Source organism: Lygodium microphyllum, chromosome 19 (genome assembly GCF_053477565.2).
Source record: "Lygodium microphyllum isolate KBCC chromosome 19, Lygodium_microphyllum_v1.1.10, whole genome shotgun sequence".
NCBI classification, from domain to species: Eukaryota; Viridiplantae; Streptophyta; class Polypodiopsida; order Schizaeales; family Lygodiaceae; genus Lygodium; species Lygodium microphyllum.
This window is the reverse complement of record NC_141153.1, coordinates 126,955,899-126,964,508: the sequence shown is the minus strand read 5'-3', so window position 1 is coordinate 126,964,508 and position 8,610 is coordinate 126,955,899. Positions and strand designations below refer to the sequence as shown.

Genomic DNA, 8,610 nt, shown 5'->3' with positions numbered 1-8,610 from the left:
CGCGTACTCCGTCAAAAGTTAGATCTTGCAGACTCTCGCTCAGCTCGAGCATCCTCATACCGTTGCAGCCACTTCTCCATCGTAGCACTATGTAGCATACAAAATCGGTTCACCTTGGACTCCATGGATGCGTCCATCTTCTTCTCTATTCCGTTTCCCACTAGGACATCTCCATTCAGACGATCATCCTCCTTAAGTGATCATATCAAGCCTTTGTCCCGGTCCACAGTGGACAACCACTCAGAAATGTACACCAAGGCTTCCAACACTAAACAACTTTCAGCCATGCTACCCTCAGGACGAGCCCGTTATCACACAAATCCCTTTAAGGTCTTCATGAACCATTCAAGGAAAGACATCCATCGACTATGGACTGGACCTGCAACCTGCAATTCATCTACAATATACACTAGAAGATGGGTTTGTATCGTGAGCATGCTAATGGGAAGATACTTCTCCAAAAGATAAGCCGTCTCTACTGCCATGCATTTCGCGGATTCAATCGATGATGTGTGAATCTCTTTTTGGGAGACAAACTGAACCAACTCGGACAATTTGTAAATGGATGTCCGTACCTCCGATGTCAGAGACCCCGCGATTGTGATCGGCAATACGAACTGTGACAACCATGTAATTAATATTGTGTATAAACAAACGGAGATTCTGAAATCTAATATGCAAAATCATGCCATACGCAGCCTCATACTGTATATACATGACACATCTTATGCCAATCATGGGATTTGAGTCTTGTCAGTTGGTCATTCTTTGTGAATGTTGTCTTGAGAGAACGCATTAGGCCAGTCGGCGTGCGAAAGGACTTGATGTTTTCCTTTACTCGTCACACTTCATTGCCAGACAAAACCCAAGGAGCGTGCAACAATTACACTCGACCGTCGCGATGCCACTTACAGGCCAATATGGTTCCATCTTTCCCACTGCTTTCAAATCCATCCTCGCTCCTAGTGTGTCTCGCTGCCCAGTGAGGTGGTCCCATAGCAAGCTACCCACATTCTTAAAAATGTGCATGGGATCTAAAAGGTGGTTAATTTTCAGTTTTTTCCAATAAGTCAACTCATAGAAAATTGAGAAGCGTCGCATTCCACTAGGAAGCGAGTCTTGGTCCACCATCCTGTGATCAAACCAGCTCAGTGCGTTCATTCTCACAGGAGGGCGACCGAGAAATCCTTCTCTCATGACATGATCCTCTGGCAAAAAAGCCCGATGTCCCTCAAATACCATTTTCTTCATAGATTTTGACATATGAGAATCCAACCTTGGTCCACACAAAGGACATGCATGGTAACCTAACGTGACTAGCCTTGCAAAACACACATGTACAATGAGGCATGTCATAACACCAACATCGCTCAAATAAAACTAGCAAAATAAGAAAACACACTTTACAAGAGCATTCTCCATAACCTGGAAAGTCATGCATGGTCCACATAAGAATTGCCCTTATAGTTCCGGATCGCCTATACCAATATGTTTGCTCATGTCCTCCACTACAATTCCCTCCCACAACTCCTTTAGCTCATCAATCAGTGGAGAGAGGTAGACATCCATATTCTTGACTTTGTATCGTCTAGGCACAAGCAAGCTGAGCAAAAGTTGTCCTTTCTTGGTGGAAAGCCATGGCGGTATATTGTAGTTAACAAGGACCACGGGCCATACACTATAGGAGGTGGAACATAAACCAAAAGGATTTACCCCATCCATGGCAAGACCGAATCATAGATTCCTTGCCTCCTTTGCAAAGTCAGGGAAAGTCTCATCAATGTGATGCTATGCTTCTGAGTCAGCTGGTGTACACTGTACACCATCAATGGAACGATTTTCCGCATGCCATGTAGTCAACTTTGCAAAACTCTTGGTCCAAAAAATGTAACAAACACGCGATATCAGCGGAAAGTGCCTCAAAACCTTCTGCGGAACAGTCTGTCCTTGCAAGTCATTTCGATACCTGTCCGCACCGCACTTGGGACATATGGCCAACAATTCAAACTCTCCCCATAAGAGAACACAATCATTGGGGCAAGCATGAATGCAATTATAATCCATGCCTAGCTTTCACAGCACTTGTCTTGCATCATCACGAGACTCAGGCATCGTGTTTTGGGTAGGCAAAATGTAAGATTTCAACGTTCTACAAATTGCAATGAAGCACGTTATTAGAGTACTACATAGCACATTTTAATGGCTTTCAATAAAGAATCATACACATCATAATATACCTGAATAGCTATGCCACAGTTGCATCAATCCATCCATACTTTGTTTTTATGCTCAACAATGCAAGAAGTGTCTTCAAACGGGATACCCGACTCCCATCATACAATGGAATGGCAGCCTCCGCAATTAAAGGATCTTGGGATTCTGAGTCCGTTGGAAGCAATGATTCGATCATGTCCTCTAACTCGGGCTCCAAAAAAGCAGGAGGATCGTCCATGTCTCTAGGATTCTCACCCATAGAAGGGGGTTGAGAGTTATCACCTTCTATGAGACAGTTAGTTATCTCGGACGACATTTGTATAGAGCGCGGATGAACCCGTCTTACTGGACGCAAGAGATCTGCAGACTGCAATGTATCGACATGGCCCTGACCCTGTAAAGGACGTTAAGGAGCTAACTTCTAAGATAACCCCAAACTGTTATACTTAAATCAATTACATGTCATATAGTAATGAAAGAGAACTTATCGCAATCTCGTAATTCAAGACTACTTGGTCGATTATCTCAACTCGAAACTCTCCATACCGTTGCACATGCTCTATGGACAAACAACGTTTCCGACGAATGACCAATTTTCATTGCGTGCATGGACAGGGGACACATTGATTGAGCCAAGCCTCACGATCCCCACCATGTTGGTCGTGAGTGCTAGATATCTTGACTGCGATGTAATGGAATGATAATTTAATAACGATTCTATATTGTATATTGGGACCACTCCACTATATATATTTTAGGTCTTTTTTAAAAATTTTTTGTACCTATCTCTTTGAGTTCGGCTCTAAACTTATGTATCTTTGAGGTCGGCTCTAAACTATGCTCACACACATATATTTTTATAACAGTTAATAGATCTTCCACTATGCCTTGAAAGGCACAACTCCTTTTGAAGCCTTTATTGGTCAAACGCTAGTAGTGAGTTGTTTGAAAGTTTTTGGAAGCATTACTTATGCTCATAGAAAGAAATTAGACTCTAAATCTCTCAAACGTATTCTCATGAGTAATAATAACATCACTAAAGCATTTTACTTTTATGATCCTAGAAAAAGAAATATTTCTACATCTAGAAATATAATTGTGGATGAATATGTAGTTTAGAAAGATCTTGCAAAAGATACAATCCAAACAAAACAAGCATCTCATTTCTCTTTCTGTACATCTCTATCTCTCTCACTCTCTCTCTAAAATTATAATCAAGCAAAACAAGCATCCCCCTTCACACTCCTTTCCATTTCTCTTTCTTTCAACACTTCCTACCCTATATACATTGCAAAGATTGAAGAGAACCAACACAAGAAAAAATATAAAAACACTCTCTTCCATTTCTCTCTTTCAACACTTCCTAACCTACATTGCAAATTAAAGCAACACAAAGATTGAAGAAAAACCAACACTTTCTAACCTACATTGCAAAGAATAAAAACCAACACGAGAAAAAATTTAAAAACACTCGCTTCCATTTCTCTCTCTTTCAGCACTTCCTAACCTACATTGCAAAGCAACACAAAGCAACACAAAGATCGAAGAGAAACCAACACTTTCTAACCTACATTGCAAAGCAAAACAAAGATTGTAAAGAAACCAAAACAGGGCATACCATCGTGCTCTCTTCTTCTTCCACGACCTCTTCGTATGGGCGACGCTCCTCTCCTCGCATGCGGCTCGCGGCTTGCTTCCTTGCTCACCTCCCTTGCCCACCTCCCTCTCTTGCTCAGCTCCCTTTCTCTTTTTCTCTGCCTTCGCCTTGCTTCTGCAGTTCGTGTGTGGGTTTGAAAGAAACATTCGGGTTTCCGCAAAATGTTACCAGAGTAAGTCGTCGCTATTAGCGTCGCTATTTACGTCGCTATTTGCGTTGCTAAATAGCGACACTAATAGCGACGTTTTTAGTGACACAGATAGTGATGCTAATAGAGACGCTAATACTGATGCATTTTTTGACTTAAAATATTTCGAGGATTAGCGACGTAAATAGCGACGCTGAAAAAAAAAACGTCGCTACTTAGCGTCGCTATATGTGTGTACCCTTGTAGTGCATTCGCGAACCATGATCAATGTCTATAGGCCATACACTATTTTCATACAATCGCCACTCAATGACATTATTCTCAGACCCATGGTCAAGTAAAGCAACACAAGGAGTTTCACGTTTCCGTATTTTCACTACCGTTTCAATGGTAGCTCTAGCCCAATGATTTCTTGTTTAGTGACTTCGAGGAATAAATCCTAGAGTCTCTTCGCCATATTGTTGCATGTGTCTTACTCCACCATGCATATTGCTACAAGACAATGCATTTTCAGCCACTTTCTTCTCTTTTCCACTTGCTGTCCATTGATTAGTAGCATCCTGCATAGACAATCCTGTACTTACTTCATGCTCATATTCAGCCCGAATACCCAACAAACCAATTTCCTCTTCAAATTGCAGCAATGCACTAGTGGTATCACCAAGAAACTGATGCTTCCTTTTAATTATGTCAATGATCTCATCCTGAAATTCTCGCTTAGCAATGCCAAGAACCTCTCCCAAGGTAAATTCCACGTGACTGTTTAAGATCCGTTCTTTAAGAAACTTCTTAAGATCTGTGGCTGTCTCAATGTCAGATTGCAACTTATATCCTGGCTGCTTGCCCTTCTTTTTGCCCTCTTGTTTGTTATCCTGTTTTTGCTCCTGACTGACCTCTTCCATAACACCTTGCAGCTTTAGGCTGATCCACACTTCTTCTTGTCATTCTTTTAGATGTCCCTGCAATATCTTCATCTCTTTTTCGTTTTTCTTCCACAAGTACATCCATGTTTTGTATCTTTGCTAAATATACATACATTGAATATGCATCTACCAGTGATTCCCAACCAGTTATGCAACGAATGTCTTGCCCTGCATGAGACATTTCACTATCAGTGACCTTTCTCTTTTCAAGTGCATGTAAAGCATGTGTCCATATTTCAGCCTTTGGAACAACCATCACTTGGCCATGCATTCTATCCAACTGTAAACCAAAAGTACAAGCATGTACCGCAGCATAAGCATTTCGGGCAGCCAAGTCTTCCAATAACTTCTGCATAACTCCCTTTCCAAAATTCAAAGTAAGAGGCAATCCCGTTTCTTGTGCATGGATCTTGGCATCTTTCCAAAAGATGAGCTGTCATGCCAAGGCCTCCTGATAGGTAGCACAACCCTTTCTCTCATGCTGCAAACTGTCACACCACATACATCTTTTTCCAAGTTTACGGGCTACTGCCTATCCCCTTTTCTCTTGTCCTTTTTCATCCAATTTTGCAACCTTCAATTGAAGATCTTGCATCCCTTTGACCAATTCATCCAAGACATCTTCCTAATAGAGGGAACAATAGCAAGTACAACCATAGGATTAGCCACAGAAGCGGGTGGCTTACTGGATACTTCAACTGTTTTGCCTGTAACAGTGGGCAAGCTAGAGACATGCAATCTTTCTCTTCTTCTATGCTTCTTCACACGCGCAGCAACAACTTCCTTGACATGTCTCCACTCTGTTTTCAAACCTGTCTCTATAGTTTGATCCTCCAGCAAATCATCAAGCTTCTCTTCAAGCTCAGGATCAGCTATCTGTAGAAACAATTGAATTTTCTGACTTGCAAGAGCTTGCTGTTTTGCGAGATCCAATTGCTCAAATCGACTTTCAAATTCTCTTAACAATTATGTAGCCACAAGACCCTTATTAGGTTATATAACCCATTCCTGAAAAGTCTTGCGCATAATCAAACTAGTATCCTCAATATAAAATTATTCCCTGAGTGTCTTCTTAAGGCTACCCATGTCAAGAATCGCGTGATGGGGGGACTTGCTCAAGATGCTGCGCCGAACACACAAAATGCACAAGGAGAAGCTCACTCAAGAGACAAGAAGAGAGATGGAGGCCAAAACGTTTTCTTGCTGATTTCTTCTTCTTCTTTCACACACTTTACAATGTACACAAAGTATAGATAAGATACAACATAAAGGAAAGTGGCCTACTAAGTCAAACAATGCATAACTGACTACACTAGTCGACTGGTGCTATAACTATGCTAGCTGTAAATAGGTGTAATAACCTGAATATAATAAGTAATGAGTCAGTGGCCATGTGAGAGTCATAATGACCACTGATGTGCTAAGTGTAGACGTGTGGACCCATCTAACCGGGTGGTCCATCATTAATGTCTCCATGTGTTGAGCTTGTCATCTCAACACTCCCCCTTAAGCTCAACTGCATCTCTGCAACTCCAAGTAAGCTTCGAAACTTTTGAAGCTTCTCTGTACCCAATGCCTTTGTGAAGATGTCAGCTATCTAATCCTGTGTGCTGACATACACCAACTCAATCTCACCTGCTAGTACCTTCTCTCTCACAAAGTGCTAGTATACCTCAATATGTTTTTTCCTGGCATGGAACACATGGTTCCTAGCCAACTATATACTAGTCATGTTGTCACAATAAATGACAATTGGACCTTCCACCTGCACATCTAAATCAACCAATAACTTTTTCAGCCATACTACCTCACATGCTGCAACGGCAACACCTCTATACTCAGCCTCTTTTCTCGACAAAGCAACTGTAGATTGCTTTTTGCTGCTCCAAGTAACTGCTGCACTACTAAGAGAGAACATGTATCCATTGGTAGATCTTCTATCAGACATACTACCAGCCCAATCTGCATCTGTATATCTGAAGGGACCTCAAATCGGCTGGCACTGGCTATAGCACTAGCTGGACCTCATGCTCATAACAGACAAACACACCAACACGGCCTCGCGAGCCAGGAGCGTCTATCTGCTGCTAAAGAATGAACTGTCCTAAAGCCTAATCTATGTGTTTATAGTTTTGTAGTCCAACGTTTCCCTTTCTATAAACTTCATAGAGGGAGAACCCATACACATTGGCAATAAATGCCACGATACTCACATACATGGGAGGCAACCTCTCAGTGGAATCACCGTGGCCCCACTGCACCTCTCCTACATCGCAGGGATTGGCCCCTTGATGCGCTGCTCAACATATAGAACAAACGAACAAACTCCACTCTTTCATTTTGAAAGTATTCCAGGAGATACCATGTGTCCTTTCCAAATAAGTCCCCAAGAAACAAACATCTATCCTACGGTTTAGGTTGTCTTTCCATACTCAAGCGTGGGTCATCGTAATCGAAAACAGGTGATATGCATCCAGTCCTTTGTATTCTGATACCACGGTTGACATGCACATGAAAAAGTGGATGATTCTAAAGTGCTCAAACCTAATTTTCAATCAGAAATGTGTTGTGCACGACCAGGCTTTCCAATGCTCATTCACTAACTCGTTGCGACGATGTAAGGATAGCACCGAGACAACACTCGTGCTACTATCCTCTTAATTAAAATACAACAAACTCTATGTCATGATATACATCAAAAAATCAGTAACAATCAGCACGCAAATCGCACCATTCAAACATTCCACCCCCTACGTTTAGATATTGCTTTCGTTGCATAGGTGTAAAGGTTCATTTTGTCATGTTTTGATGTATGAAAAGCGGTAAATCACAGACTTTGACAAAGAGATAGGGAAAAATGAGGCTAAATCTTATGCTTTGCCACTACCATACATCCACAAACACTCATTATATTTTTCCTTATTTTTGTGAAGCGTATTTCTATTTTTCTCTTATTTTTTCCATTTTCTTGATTTATTGGTCAATAAAATATGCTATTTTCTGATTTTTCTTGTTCCAATCACTTCAACATATTAACATTCAATTTATTTTTCATTTTTTTCCCCATAGAAATACATTTTATCTATCCAAAACGATAAAACTATCATTTTACCACTTAAAAACTGCATTTCGGGTTTTACGGGAATTAAATAGCGCATGTAAATCATTGCAAAATCAAAATTTTTTTATAAATAGCAATTAATCATGATGTAACCAGCACTCAAACAAATTTTCATCAAATAAGAACATCACTACCATCATAAAATACCAAAAACCCTTCATTTTCTTCATAAAAAAAGTCATACCATGTTTTTACGAAACCCGAGACGCATTAAATGACTGCGTTACCAGTGGAGGAGCCTCCATTGCTCTCAATCCAATGCTGCACATCAATCTTCAACATTTCCATCAATCCCCATCATCGGTTCCTTTAATCTCCTTCCCGATTCCTCCTTCAAGATAGTGCGCATGAACAGCCCATAGAGAGGAGAGAGAGGGAGGAGAGAGAAAGACTAGATTCTGATCTCTCCATTTATTCAACCATATCTCGTGTGAAGGGTGGCGATAGGATCAGGGAAGAAGGAGGATTTGCCGGCTATGATCTGTTGTATGGGTTATTTGTATGCTCTATGCTTGATTTTGTGGGGGGGGGGGGGAAGGGGGGCAGG

General features: G+C 41.2%; 1 pseudogene; it reads right to left on the bottom strand.

The window, feature by feature from the left end:
* Positions 1 to 200: 200 nt before the first annotated feature.
* LOC148020356 (uncharacterized) lies at positions 201 to 8,308 on the bottom strand (annotated as a pseudogene).
* Positions 8,309 to 8,610: the final 302 nt, after the last annotated feature.